The sequence below is a fragment of the Mauremys mutica genome, chromosome 11 (assembly GCF_020497125.1).
Source record: "Mauremys mutica isolate MM-2020 ecotype Southern chromosome 11, ASM2049712v1, whole genome shotgun sequence".
NCBI classification, from domain to species: domain Eukaryota; kingdom Metazoa; phylum Chordata; order Testudines; family Geoemydidae; genus Mauremys; species Mauremys mutica.
The window spans coordinates 53182356-53197719 of record NC_059082.1 but is presented as its reverse complement, the minus strand read 5'-3'; the positions used below and the strand labels follow the sequence as shown (position 1 = coordinate 53197719).

The 15364-nt window shown below is 51.8% G+C and overlaps 1 protein-coding gene and 1 long non-coding RNA gene across 4 annotated transcripts in view; one reads left to right on the top strand and one right to left on the bottom strand.

Moving 5' to 3' along the window:
- ADCY9 (adenylate cyclase 9) overlaps window positions 1-15364 on the bottom strand; it is a 198525-nt gene that overhangs the window by 52533 nt on the left and 130628 nt on the right. The gene's annotated exons all lie outside the window — the stretch shown is intronic.
- Window positions 1-15364, top strand: part of LOC123343819 — a 72030-nt gene that overhangs the window by 45011 nt on the left and 11655 nt on the right. Inside the window, exon 4 of one of the 2 annotated variants that reach the window (XR_006572371.1) lies at window positions 760-857. This is a non-coding gene — a long non-coding RNA (uncharacterized LOC123343819). Of the gene's footprint in view, window positions 1-759; window positions 1420-15364 lie in introns of those variants that run through there. The other variant, XR_006572370.1, reaches the window with a different exon arrangement.

Sequence of the window (15364 nt, the reverse complement as noted above, 5' to 3'; positions counted from 1 at the left end):
CAGGCTCCAGGGCAGCGTTTACCTCAAGTGGCTCCCGGAAGCAGTGGCATATCCCTTCTCCAGCTCCTATGCGGAGGCGTGGCCAGGAAGCTCTGTACGCTGCCCCATCCACAGGCACTGCCCCTGCAGCTTCATTGGCTGTGGTTCCCAGCCAATGGGAGCTGTGGGGGTGGCACTTGGGGCAACGGCAGTGTGCAGAGCAGAGTGCCCTGGCTGCCCCTACGCATAGGAGCTGGAGGGGGGCCATGCCGCTACTTCTGCGAGCTGCCTGGAGCAGCCCCCAACCCTGGTCCTCGGCTGACGCGCCGGAGCGGGGCAAGCCTCAGACCCCACTCCCCAGTGGGAGCTCGAGGGCTGGATTAAAATGGCTGGTGGGCCGCATCCGGCCTGCGGGCTGTAGTTTGCCCACCCCTGACCTATAGCATCACTCTGCATCCTTAAAGTGAAAGGTGAAAATTCCCAAAAAAAACATTTATAAGAAAAGGAAACATTTCATTACAAATAAACAAACAAACAAATACAAACAAACTAGACAGGCTTTTAAATTGTCAGGAAGACATTAAAAGTCTTTCCAAAAAACTTTCGAACCATAGGATAACTGAAGAAATAAATGTCCACAGATCAGCAAATGGTATACATTAATAGCTGTCAGACATTGACACATGCAAGAGACACAGCCTTTTTTTTAACTGAAGCATATAAAATATCAGAAATTGATAAAAAGTTGAAAATGTATTAATAAAGTATTTTCCATTTCAGGGAACAGCACTTGCTTGTCACTGCCTTCAGAGACTAATAACAACTCTGCATCTTCCCAGGATCACACAACAACAGCACTTGACAATCCAGACAACCAGGTAAAGGAATCTGAGACAGAGTTGGAAAGCTCAGCCTTGTTTCTGAGACAGGAGATCCAAAAACCTTTGGTAGAAGAGCCAAAGGCACTGATGAACAAAGAGAATGACATACTAGACCTGATGAGCCTGGCAGCAGATACAAGGAATGGTTGTGCTCTCTCTCACCTTTTTCTCCCAGTGCCTGGTGGAGAAGCATACAAGAAGCCTCAATTCTGATTCAGTAGAAAGGCTTTTCTGAGCAAGAGATGGAACATTTTGAGGTTACAATGGATGTAAACAGATTTATGGTAGAACATATTCTCGTGTGTTAACTCTGACATTTGCAACACTTGTCATCTGCAAGTGTTTTCTTTCCCTGGTAGATGTCAAGCAGCTGGATGAGCCTGATGCTGTGTACATCATTCACAATTCTTTATGGCAGAGTGTCCGAGAGTATGCTCGTACTCCTTGTTTAGGTAATATTCTGCAGTGATATTGTAATCAGCACCTCTTTTCTTCTAATATGAGATAGGAAAGATTTCAGAGAACACGGAGCTCTACTCCCTGGAGCTCCAACTTACTTATATGCAATTATATCCTTCTGTGATTCCATTTGTACATCCTAATAACATTTCTGAGACTTGAAGGAGAGTTCTGTGTTGCTCAAAAGCTTTTCTCCTTCACCGACATAAGTTGGTTCAATAAAAGATATGATCTCACCCACCTTGTCTCTGTAATTACACTGGCTGTTTAGAGTCAATTTTTATTATTATTAAGGTTGCAGTAGTGTTCAAAATGTGCTAGGAACTTTTCAAACACAGAGGATGACAGCGTCCCTGCCTGAAAAACTGTAATACAGTATAGAAAATTAATGACCCATCTCAAGTTGGATGCATATGGTACAATCATCGCTAAGTGAAAGTTTCTGAAACACACACTGAAAAAGAACTCTTGGGTCATTTATCAAATCTGATGCCAACTAGATGAAGATGCTGAAGGACCCCATGGAGCTGATCTCCACTTATATTGTTTTCTCTTGAGTTGCCTACTCTGCTGCTGACAAGGAAGTGTTCTAGAAGCCCTAGAAGCACAAACTCAATGGTATAAGTTTGTATAATAGAAAGGAGATTTTTCTATTGAGATGCAGGACGAGTCAATCCCAGATATCTGGCCAATGACTTTTGTGACAGACCCAGACCAGTGCGGTACAGAAGTCTGGTAGAGGGCAATTATACTGGTCACTGGATGAGTAGTTTTCTGTTCCCTGAGTGACCAGAGCAGGGGCTGCACTAGAGTAATCAGGAACCTGCTAGAACCAATTAAGGCAGACAGGCTGATTAGAACACCTGCAGCCAATCAAGGCAGGCTAATCAGGGCACCTGGGTTTAAAAAGGAGCTCACTTCAGTTTGTCCGGGGCATGTGAGGAGCTAGGAGGAAGAGGCGCAAGGAGCTGAGAGTGAGAGGGTGTGCTGCTGGAGGACTAAGGAGTACAAGCATTATCAGACACCAGGAGGAAGGTCCTGTGGTGAGGATAAAGAAGGTGTTTGGAGGAGGCCATGGGGAAGTAGCCCAGGGAGTTGTAGCTGCCATGCAGCTGTTACAGGAGGCGCTATAGACAGCTGCAATCCACAGGGCCCTGGGCTGGAACCCAGAGTAGAGGGCGGGCCCGGGTTCCCACCAAATCTCCCAACTCCTGATCAGGCACAGGAGGAGTTGACCCAGACTGTGGGTTCCACCAGAGGGGAAGATCACTGAGGTGTGCAAATCTGCCAATAAGCGTAGGACCCACCAAGGTAGGAGGAACTTTGTCACACTTTGTACCAAAGTGCTTTTAATGTGTCAAGTTTTTAAGGACAGCTTTCAAATGTCAAACCACAATCCTTGACTGGATCTCCAGAGGAAGACCGGAAGACTTCAACCATGAATAATGGCGATGATTTTACTTCATTATCTCGGCCCTTGCTATGTACTGAAAGCATTACAGGAGGCACCAAGAAAATGACAAGTTACACTCTGACCAGATCTCCTCCTCCTGCGTGGTTAGAGCTATTTTTATTGATCTGTCCATGAAGACCTGGGCATCCTTGCAGAGGCTAGCAGGGATTTCAGACACTCATCTGGCATTCTGATATGTCAGGGTGACTGACATCTTGGCAAAGTACACTTCAGTCAAATGGCCAATGTATGAATTGTATGAGCTTTTTTGGGTGGTTGGACTTTCTTCCTCCATGAAATCTTAACAACAAAATAAGGCAGAGAATGTAACTTCACTTCAAGAAACAAAGTGTCAAAAAAGCCAGAATGGAGAACAGGCCTCAAAGGGCCAAAGACTAGGGTCCAGTGGAATGAGGCACCAAGTCCAGTTGACTCTAAACAGAGTCAGGAAACAGACTGAGCATCTACAGGGCCTTTGAGAACGTGCCTGCTACAATGCCCTAGCTGCTGCCTGCATGCCTCTGATTTCTATTAATCAAATAGTGTTAGGAAAATGGAGATTGAAAGAAATCACCTTTGTAGTTAAAAGAAGAATCTGGTCAAAGAAACAACACTAAAAGGATGAAGCGGTATGAACAAAGGAGCATATTAGGGTGCTACTCTGCAGGCCACAGCTAGAAGAGACCTTAGAATGCACTGAAATGCACCACAGATACTGTCATGGCTGGGATATGAGGAACAGTTACCAGTATTTCAGAGGATTAACATTTTTAAGAGCTCTCAAGGCTGATTCCCCACTTTGGCACTTCGAGTGCAGAAGGTGGGGGCCTGCAAGGACTCTAAAAATTAATACTGGCCACTCCAGGCTTGTATTAAACTCCCAAGGTTACAGCTTTTCTCTGACCTTGGCTGGGTAGATGCTGCCACAACCCAAATGCAAAACCCCTTGGAATCCAGGAAGGCTCACTTGGGAATTCCTTCCTGTGGGGTACCCTCAAATCCTTTCACTCCCCACCCCCTCCAGGGAAGAGCTGAGAAAGGAAAACAAAGAAATCAGCTGTTGCCACCAGCTAATTAAAAAACATGTGCACAAACCTCTTAAGACACAAAAAATCCAATCCAGTTCTTAAAAAAGGTAAATTTTATTAAAAACAAAAAGAAAGAGAATACATCTGGATCTTAGGCTTTTACTAGATTTGAAAATCCCACTTACAAAAATTAAACATCAAGAATAACCTTATTGAGGTCCATCTTAAAGGTTACAAGCAAAACAAAAGCACTTGGGGTTAGCACAGAGGAATCCATAAACTTTACAAAATAAAAGAAATAAACATAATCGCATCTTTCTAGACATTTCTCATCTACTTACGTATCTGGGTTTCCAAATAAGCAATTTCTAGGTCTGATTCTGATGATTTTTATACCTGACATTCAGCTTCTCACAGCATAACTGTTGCCCTATTTCCCACCCCACCCTTCCCCGGAGAACAACAACAGACACACAGGGCAAGTTTTTTCCCCAATTTTAAAAAGTTCTAGCCTTCCCATTGGCTCTTTTGGTCAGGTGCTCACTCCCTTCCTTTACCTGTGGACTTTTTTAACCCTTTACAGGTAAAGCAAGTAGAGAACAGCTACTAACAGGGATTTTATAGCTAACTAGCCGGCTAGGTGTCCATAAAAGGAGCTACCCTCTCCTCCCCCCTTCATTTATTACATGAGCTGAGAGAGTTCTTGCTGACCTCACACTGGAAGTAGAAATCTCTCTCAAGAACATGAATCTTTAAAGAATTAAGCTTAAGCATTTCATACTTTACCGTCTTGTTTATTCAGTTTTACTTTCTTTTAACAACCTCAGTATTGCACATAAGACTACAAATAAACATGGAAGAGCTCCATTTCTATAACTGTATTAGTAAAGCTAGACCTAAAACTCAAAGTAATAGTACATTGTTCACCAAATATACAACACCATTCTTGGTAAAGCTTAATATAAAACAATGCAACATTTACTGTAAAAATGAAGAAAAGACGGTTACTCACCGTTGTAACTGTTGTTCTTCGAGATGTGTTGCTCATATCCATTCCAGTTAGGTGTGCGCGCGCTGCGTGCACGTTCGTTGGAAGACTTTTACCCTAGCAACACTCAGTGGGTCGGCTGGGCGCCCCCTGGAGTGGCGCCACCATGGCCCCGGATATATACACCAGCCGACCCACCCACTCCTCAGTTCCTTCTTCCCAGCCACTCTGAGAGTGGGGAAGGAGGATGGGTTTGGAATGGATATGAGCAACACATCTCGAAGAACAACAGTTACAACGGTGAGTAACCGTCTTTTCTTCTTCGAGTGATTGCTCATATCCATTCCAGTTAGGTGATTCCCAAGCCTTACCTAGGCGGTGGGGTCGGAGTGAGATGTGGCGGAGTGCAAAACCGCTGAGCCAAAGGCCACATCGTCTCTAGATTGCTGGACTAGAGCATAGTGCGAAGCAAACGTGTGGACTGACGACCAGGTCGCTGCATGGCATATCTCCTGGATCGGTACGTGTGCCAGGAATGCGGCTGAGGAAGCCTGGGCCCTGGTAGAATGGGCAGTGAGGTGGCCCGCTGGGACATGGGCCAAGTCATAGCATGTGCGTATGCACGCTGTTAGCCAAGAGGAGATCCTCTCTGCGGAGACGGGGAGGCCTTTCATACGGTCCGCCACTGCCACGAAAAGCTGGGGGGATTTACGGAAGGCCCTTGTGCGGTCAATATAAAATGCAAGCGCCCTGCGGACATCTAGGGAGTGTAACCGCTGCTCCCATGAGGATGAATGAGGTTTAGGGAAGAAAACTGGGAGGAAGATGTCCTGATTAGTATGGAAGGCCGAAACCACCTTAGGGAGAAAAGCGGGATGTGGCCGCAACTGAACTTTGTCCTTATGAAAGACAGTGTAAGGGGGGTCTACAGTGAGTGCTCAAAGCTCGGAGACCCTCCTGGCCGAAGTAATGGCCACCAGAAAAACTGTCTTCCATGATAGGTATTAGCAGAGGGCAGGTTGCCAGCAGCTCGAAGGGAGGACTCATAAGCTTGTTTAATACCAGGTTGAGGTCCCAGGTGGGGGCAGGACGACGAACTTGAGGGTAGAGGCATTCCAGCCCCTTTCGAAACCTAGCGACCACTGGGTGAGAGATCACAGAGTGACCACCCTCTCCGGGATGGAAAGCAGAGATGGCCGCCAAGTGAACCCTCAGGGAAGATATGGCAAGGCCCTGCTGTTTAAGGTGCCAGAGGTAGTCCAGAATGACTGGAATGGGGGCCTCCGAGGGAGTAAGAGTCTGTGACGCACACCAGGCTGAGAAACGTTTCCATTTGGCCAAGTACGTGGACCGAGTGGAAGGTTTCCTACTACTGAGCAGAACATGCTGCACAGGGGCGGAACAGCGCAACTCCGAAGTGTCTAGCCACGCAGGAGCCACGCCGTGAGGTGGAGGGCTGGAAGGTCCGGGTGACGGAGACTGCCGTGCTCCTGGGTTATAAGGTCCGGGCAGAGCGGGAGGGTGATTGGTGTGGCTACGGAAAGGCTGAGCAGCGTGGTGTACCAGGGCTGCCTGGGCCACGCTGGAGCAATCAGTATAAGATGAGCTCTGTCCTGCCGGAGTTTTAGCAGGACCTTGTGCACCAGCGGAAACGGAGGGAAGGCATAAAGCAGCTGGTGCTTCCACGGGATGAGGAATGCGTCCGAGATCGAGCCTGGTGAATGACCCTGGAACGAGCAGAACACTTGGCACTTCCTGTTCGCGCGAGACGCGAATAGGTCCACCTGGGGAAAGCCCCACCTGCGGAAGATTGAATGGATAATGTCCGGTCTTATGGACCACTCGTGACACAGGAAGGATCTCCTCAGTCGATCCACCAGAGTGTTCCGAACGCCCGGGAGAAAGGACGCCACTAGGTCTATTGCATGGGCTATGCAAAACTCCCATAGTTTGATGGCTTCGTGGCAAAGAGGGGAAGATCGGGTCCCTCCCTGCTTGTTTATGTAATACATGGCCATTGTGTTGTCCGTAAACACGGAGACACAACGGCCGTACAGAAGCTTGTGGAATGCGTGGCATGCCAGGCGAACTGCTCTGAGCTCTCGGACATTTACATGGAGGGACAGCTCCTCTGATGACCACAGCCCTTGGGTGCGCAGGCGACCGAGGTGGGCTCCCCAGCCGAGGGATGATGCATCTGTCGTCAGAGTCAGGGTGGGCTGTGGTGGGTGGAACGGTAACCCCGCACACACCATGGAGGGGTTCAGCCACCAGTCGAGGGAGCGCAGTATACTCGGCGGGATGGTGACTAAAGTGTCCATCAAGTCCCTGCCCGGGCGGTACACCGAACTGAGCCATATTTGAAGTGGGCGGAGGCGGAGCCTGGCGAATTTGGTGACATACGTACATGCCGCCATGTGGCCTAGGAGACCGAGGCAAGTGCGGACCGAGGTCGTGGGAAAGGCCTGCAAACTGTGGATGATCGCGGCCATCGCCAGGAATCTTGGCTGAGGCAGACAGGCCTTGGCTAGAGTGGAGTCCAAGGTAGCTCCTATAAAGTCCAGCCTCTGAGTGGGGACCAGGGTGGATTTGTCCACGTTGAGCAGTAGGCCGAGACGTGTAAACAGGTCCTTTGCCACGCGTACATGTAGCCTGACTTGCTCCTCGGAGGCTCCCCTGATGAGCCAGTTGTCCAGGTATGGGTACACGTGAAGCTCTTGACGACAGAGGTGGGCAGCGACCACTGCCATACATTTTGTGAACACGCGAGGTGCTGTGGAGAGGCCGAAGGGAAGGACCGCAAATTGGAAATGCCAATGATCGGCTACAAAGCGGAGGTATCTCCTCTGCGGAGGAAAAATGGCTATGTGAAAGAAAGCGTCCTTCATGTCGAGGGCAGCATACCAGTCTCCGGGATCCAAGGAGGGGATAATGGTACCCAGGGAGACCATCCGGAACGTCAACTTTATCAGGAATTTGTTGAGGCCCCATAGGTCTAGGATAGGCCTGAGACCCCCTTTTGACTTGGGGATCAGGAAGTAACGGGAGTAAAACCCTTTGCCCCATTCCTCCTTTGGCACCTCCTCTATCGCTCCGATGGTGAGAAGCATCTGGACCTTTTGTAAGAGGAATTGCTCGTGAGAGGGGTCCCTGAAGAGGGACTGGGAGGGAGGGTGGTAAGGCGGGGTTGAAGCAAATTGGCGGTGGTATCCTTGCTTCACAGTGCGCAGGACCCAGATGTCCGAAGTCAGGTGGGACCACACAGGGAAAAAGTAGGAGAGGCGGTTGGAGAAGGGAGGGAAAGGATCCTGAACGGGAAGTGGTATGCTGTCCTCGGGCGTACCTTCAAAAGGACGACTTTGGACCCGCCGGCGGCTTGGAGGGGCCGTGGCTTTGACCCATTTGTGGACCTGAGTATCGTCTGCGTCCATGGCACCCTCCGCGCCTGCCAAAATCCTGTCTCTGCCTAGGCACAGAGCAAGGACGGAAGGGCTGGGGGCGGAAAGTGCGACGCTGGGCCACGGGGGTATGCATGCACAGATTTCCCATGATGACCCTGTTGTCTTTTAAGCTCTGGAGTCTAGGGTCAGTTTTCTCCGAGAACAAGCCTTTACCATCAAAGGGCAAGTCCTGGATGGTGTATTGGAGTTCCGGAGGAAGGTTGGAAACCTGCAGCCAGGAAATGCGCCTCATGGTGATACCAGATGCTAAGGTTCTGGCTGCGGAGTCCGCTGCATCTAGGGAGACCTGCAGAGAGGTTCTGGCCACCTTTTTCCCTTCCTCCGGGAAGGCCGTGAATTCCTGGCGGGAGTCTTGGGGAAGCAACTCCCGGAACTTGCTCATCTCCGTCCAGGTGTTGTAGTTGTAGCGACTCAGCAGGGCTTGCTGATTCGCTACCCGAAGTTGCAAGGCACCCGCCGAATACACATTCCGGCCCAGAAGGTCCATCCTCCTGGCTTCCTTGGATTTTGGAGCCGGGGCTTGCTGTCCATGGTGCTCCCTTTCATTAACGGACTGGACCACCAGGGAGGAAGGAGGAGGATGTATATATAGGTACTCGTACCCCCGGGATGGTACCATGTACTTACGCTCGACTCCCTTCGCTGTTGGCGGAATGGAGGCCGGCGACTGCCACAAGGTGTCTGCATTGGCTTGTATAGTCTTAATAAAGGGTAGAGCCACCCTAGCGGGCGCATCAGCTGAAAGTATGCTGACTACGGGATCCTCGACCTCCAGGACCTCCTCCACCTGGAGATTTATATTCAGGGCGACCCTCCTGAGGAGGTCCTGGTGAGCCTTGAGGTCTATCGGAGGCGGGCTCGAGGATGATGTGCCTGCCACTGCCTCATCCGGCGAGGAGGAAGACGAGACGCCGGGAACAAGGGGGTCCTGTACCACCTCCTGGTCTTGCGGTGGTTCCTGCTCAAGCTGCGTCGGTGAGGCAGACGGTTGAGCCAACTGGTCGTCTGTGCCCATTGGTGGAGGGCGACTAACTGTGGCCTCTGGGACCCGGTGCTCCGATGAGGCAGCATGTGAGGGAACTAAAGGAGCACCCTGGGCCTGATGATACGCCCAGGGTGTCCAGAAGGGCCACTGCTGAGCACCCTGTGCTTGGGGATGGGCTTCTTGAAACAGGCCCTCGGGCACATCCGCATCGCGGTTCTGTGAGTAATAGCTGTCCGCGTGGGATGACACCGACGGATGTCTGGATGGCCATGGAGGAGCAGAGAAGCCCTGGGCAGATGTCCCAATAGATCTGGTGCCCCTGCGCACGGGGGACCGGTGCCGTGGAGCATCCCAGTGCCAAGATTGAGACCGAAACCTGCGACTGGCTCGGTGCCGGGAGGTCGACCGGAATCTGGAATAGCGGCGCCGTGAGCGGCTCCTAGGTAAACCGTCCCGGGAGCGGTGCCGGGACCTTGAGCGGTGCCGAGAATAGTAGACCGGCGACCGGGACGTAGAGCGGTGCCGCAAGTCCGACCTGTGCCGTGCGGTGGAGCGGTGCCGGGACTGCGAGCGGCGCGAAGAGCAAGAGCGGTGCCGGGACCTGGAGCGTCTGTGGGACCGTGATCGAGAGCGGTGCTGGTCAGGGGCGTTGATAGAAGCTGGGCGAATCAGGGCCGGCTTTCCAATAGATTGGATCACCCGCGGCGGCGGTGCCGGGTCTGTCAGCGCAATCAGGTCCTTCGCCACTGAGCATACCTCCGGCGTGGAGGGTATGATGAGCTCAACCACGGCGGGTGCCGGGGAGTCGACGGCGCCGGCTTAGCAGGTGCCGCGGCGGGAGCGAGTGCCGGGCAGTGCAGCTGAGCCGTGCCCTCGTGCCGCGCATCGGGCGGTGCCAGAGCGGCAGGGGTCTTAGTCTTCTTTGCTCTCAGCGAGAGCGAGCGCCTCAGGCCTGGCTTTGGAGCTGGCGACGTCCGGTGCCGAGAGGGCTTAGGTGTACCGGTGCGGCCCGGTGCCGAGGAGGAGCGTCTTGAGTCCGATTGAGCCGCACTCGGTGCCGAGGATGGAGGGGTGAGAGCCGCCTCCATAAGGAGCTGTTTAAGCCTGATGTCCCGCTCCTTTTTAGTGCGTGGCTTAAACGATTTGCAAATTGGGCACTTAGCTGTTAAGTGCGACTCGCCGAGGCACTTCAGACAGGAGTCATGTGGATCCCCTGTGGGCATCGGCCTGTGGCAAGCCGAGCACGGCTTGAAACCCAGGGAGCCGGGCATGTGCTCCGGTCCCGGTGCGGGGAGGGGGCTAAGCCCCCAACCCGACTAAACTCACTAACTCACTAAACTACTAACAATTAACTACACTTATCTAAAATTCAAATATATCTACAACTATATACACAATACGGAACGAGAAACTATGAGAATGCTAAGGAAGTGGAGGTCAGCTAAGCCGCACTCCACTGTTCCAACGACCGACACGGGCGGTAAGAAGGAACTGAGGAGTGGGTGGGTTGGCTGGGGTATATATCCGGGGCCATGGTGGCGCCACTCCAGGGGGCGCCCAGCTGACCCACTGAGTGTTGCTAGGGTAAAAGTCTTCTGACGAATGTGCACGCGGCGCGCGCGCACACCTAACTGGAATGGATATGAGCAATCACTCGAAGAAGAACCGCCACTTGCTTCAGCTGTAGCATAGTAATTGTGGTTTGGTAAAAACGCACAGGATACAGTAATCTGTGCCAAATGACACCATACAACTGTTACATGAACAAAATATACAGAACATGGCACTGCAACAGTCAACTTGCATACTGAAACTGTTCATAGCACAAAGGTCTCAAGTTAGAATTGGCATTGCTGTGGCAGAGTGAAGACCGCAATTATACCACAAGAACAGGGTTCTTATAACCTTATCCCAGATAATCCAACAATGTTTCAGCAGTTCATTACTGCTGAGTTCACATTAACATTTAATCAAAGCACAGTTCTGATGCTATTATCTCAAATGCAGGGTGTCTGTAAACTGACAAACCAAAATACATCTTGATTCTTTTGTTATGAGAACTCACATTAATGATTCCCTATTCAGACACAGAGGAGATTCCTGCTCATGTAACAGTTTTATGGAGACTAACGATATCCCTTTCACACACTCGGGGGTCTGTGGTTGTTTCTCGATAAATTCTTATCAGTACATACAATTTTACGTAAAGATATATTAAAATGGATGAACTTTTCAACTGGATGAGACAGTCTGTATAGGGCTATCTAATCAGCGAAAGTATTTTTAGTTACCATTATGTGAACTGAAAAGGGATTTCTCCTTTGTGATGGTAATATTTAATTAAGGGAAAAATCCTAATCTCTGAATGTGATGTCAAATCAGCATTTCCCTCTTGCTCTTACTCAGAGAGAAAGAACTATCCATTTTGTAAAAGGAGGAAGAAAGCTCAAGGAATATCTGAGCCTGTGCTGAGTATCTTCAGCTACAGACAGACAGTATAATTCTGCAACTTCAAGTTCTACTGTTGTGAGGTGTGTTTTTAACAAACAACGCAACACATCCTGCTAAACTGTCTTCCGTAAGCAATTGGTCTCACACTCTAATCTCTCATCTGTGAATAGCTGAAAAAAGGTAAATATTGATCACTCAGCTGCTTGAGAGAGAACCACAAAAAAGAGAAACAGAGTTAGGTAGAAAAAATGGTTACCTACCTTTTCGTAATTGTTGTTCTTTGAGATATGTTGTTCATGTCCATTCCACATTAGGTGTGTGCGCGCCGTGTGCACGAGCGTCGGAAACTTTTCCCTTAGCGGTACCCGTCAGATCAGCGGGGCCCCTGCCTGAGCGGCGCCACTGTGCCATGCATATATACCCCCACTGGCCCGACCCACTCCAGTTCCTTCTTGCCGGCGACTCTGACAGAGGGGTAAGGAGGGCGTGTGGTAGAATGGATGTGAACAACACATCTCGAAGAAAAACAGTTACGAAAAGGTAGGTAACTGTTTTTTCTTCTTCGAGTGCTTGTTCACGTCCATTCTACATTAGCTGAATCACAAGCTTACCTTCAGAGGAGGGTAGGAGTCACGGAACAATTGATCAGAGGACCACCCCGCCAACTGCCGCGTCCTCTCAGGCCTAATGGTTGACCGCGTAGTGGGTCGTAAAGGTATGCACTGATGACCAGGTGGCTGCTCTGCAGATCTCCTGGATCAGGACCTGTGCCAGGAAAGCCGCTGAAGCTGCTTGCACCCTGGTCAAGTGGGCCGTGACCGTCAGGGCTGGAACACCTGCGAGGTCATAACACGCCCAAATGCAGTCTGTAATCCAGGAGGAGATTCGCTGCGCCGACACCGGGAGGCCTCTCATCCTTTCCGCCATGGCCACGAACAGCTGCGTGCATTTATGAAAGGGCTTGGTGTGCTCCACATAGAACGCCAATGCTCGATGGACATCCAGGGTGTGCAGGCTGCGGTGACTCGGGTCCGCATGGAGTTTGGGAAAAAACACCGTCAGACAAATGTCCTGGCCTAGATGGAATTGTGAGACCACCTTTGGGAGGAACTTGGGGTGTGGGCGGAGCTGCACCTTGTCTTTATGAAATATCATATATGGTGGCTCCGAGGTGAGGTGATGGCCACCAGGAATGCCAACTTCCAGGAAAGGTGGAGGAGGGAGCAGGTAGCATGGGGCTCGAATGGGGGCCCCATGAGTTTAGAAAGGACTACGTTGAGATTCCATGGAGGGACTGGAGGGCATGAGTAAGGGAACACCCTCTCCAGCCCCTTAAGGAACCGCCCAACGATTGGGTGGGAAAACACCAAGCCCCCTGAAAACTGCGGGTGGAAGGTGGAGATGGCCGCCACATGCACCCTGATTGAGGACGGGGCCAGCCCCTGCTGCTTGAGGTGCAGTAGGTACTCTAGAATGGTAGGCATCGGAGCCTGGCGTGGCTGAACCTGTTGAGGCACACACCAGCATGAGAACCTCTTCCACTTTGCCAGGTAAGTTGCCCTGGTAGAGGGCTTCCTACTACCAAGTAGAACCTGCTGCACAGGGAGGGAGCACTGGCTCTCCAAAGCATTCAGCCACAGAGCTTCCACACCATTAGATGCAGTGATTGCACGTTGGGGTGGAGGAGCTGCCCTCCGTCCTGCGTGATGAGGTCCTGGTGTAGGGGCAGAGTTACCGGGGCTTCCACTGACAGCTCCAGGAGCGTGTTGAACCAATGCTGGTGGGGCCAGGCCGGGGCTATGAGGATGACCACCGCCCCATCCCTGCGCACCTCAAGCAGGACCTTGTGCACCAGAGGAAGCGGGGGGAAGGCGTATTTCAATTCCCCTCCCCATGGGATCGCGAACGTGTCTGCTATTGAGCCCGGGCCGCGGCCCTGGAACAAGCAGAACTGCGGCCACTAGGCATTGCCCCTGGTGGCAAACAGGTCTACCCGGGGAAACCCCCACTTGCGGAAAAGCGAATACACAACATCCGCTCTGAGCGTCCACTCGTGCATGCGGTACGACCTGCTGAGGTGGTCCACCAGTTTGTTCCGCACCCCAGGGAGATGTGACGCCTCGAGATGAATGGCGTGGGCTATGAAAAAGTCCCAGAGGAGGAGAGCCTCGTGGCAGAGGGGTGAGGAACGGTCTCTGCCCTGCTTGTTTATGTAAAACATGGCAGTTGTGTTGTTCGTCAGAACTGTCACGCTGTGACCACTCAGTGGCGAGAAAGGTCTGGCAGGCTAAACGAACCGCCCTGAGCTCCTTCACATTGATATGGAGCAACCGCTCCGCTACCGACCACAAGCCCCAAGTCTTGAGGTCCCCTAGGTGAGCACCCCATCCGAGGTCTGACGCGTCCGTCACAAGCGTCATGTCCAGCTGTTGTGCAGCAAAGGGGATGCCTTCGCAAACCATGGTCTGGGACAGCCACCGCCGCAGGGAGTCTAATACATCCCCCGGGACAGTCACTACCAAGTCCAGGAGGTCTCTGCCTGGGCGGTAAACACAGGCAAGCCAAGCCTGCAGCGTTCTGAGTTTCAGTCTGGCATGCTTGACCACATGCGTGCATGCTGCCATGTGGCCCAGCAGCCTCAGGCAGCATCTGGCCGTTGTAGTGGGAAACTGGCACAGGGAGTTCACTGCTTGCTGGATGCCCAGGAATCATGATACTGGGAGGCTCGCCTTTGCCTATACCGCATCTAGGACTGCCACTATGAATTCCACTCTCTGCGTTGGAATGAGGGTGGACTTGGGGACGTTGACCAGGAGCCCCAGCATGAGGAACAGTCTCAGGGCCACTTGCACATGGGACTGAACCTCTTCTTTGGACCGGCCCGCCAGGAGCCAGTCATCGAGGTACGGGTATACTCGGACCCTCTGCCTCTGTAAGAAGGCCGCCACTACTACCATGCATTTTGTGAACACCCGCGGGCCGCAGCTAGGACAAACGGGAGAACTGTGAACTGGTAATGTTCTTGGTTTACAGTGAAGTGCAGGAATCAGCGATGCACCGAGTGGATGACAATATGAAAGTACGCGTCTTTCATGTCGAGGGCAGCGTACCAGTCCCCTGGATCCAGGGAAGGGATGATAGTGCCCAGAGAGACCGTGCGGAACTGGGCCCTGACCAGGAACTTGTTGAGCCCGCCCAGGTCCAGATTGGGTCGAAGGCCTCCTTTGGCCTTGGGAATGAGGAAGTAGCGGGAATAGAACCCTTTCCCTCTTAGGTCCTTTGGTACCAACTCTACCGCCCCCACCTCTAGGAGCGTGCAAACCTCCTCTTCCAGGAGGTGTTCGTGAGAAGGGTCCCTGAAGAGGGACGGGGAAGGTAGTGGGGGGTAGGCAGGGAGGAGAACTGCAGTATGTAACCGCCTCGCACCGTGTGTAACACCCAACGGTCCGACGTAATGCTGGACCACGCATGGGAGAAGCGAGACAGGTGATTCAGGAAACAAGGGGATGGATCCGGTGATTGGTCTGGTACGCAGTCCTTGAGCACACCTTCAAAAGCCTGGTTTAGGGCCGGACTGAGACTTATGCTGGCCTTGGCTCTGGCCCAGCCTATTGGAGCTATTGTTGTTATTATTACACCGCCTCCTCTTATCCCCATTTTGCCTGCAGTAGGGCTCCTG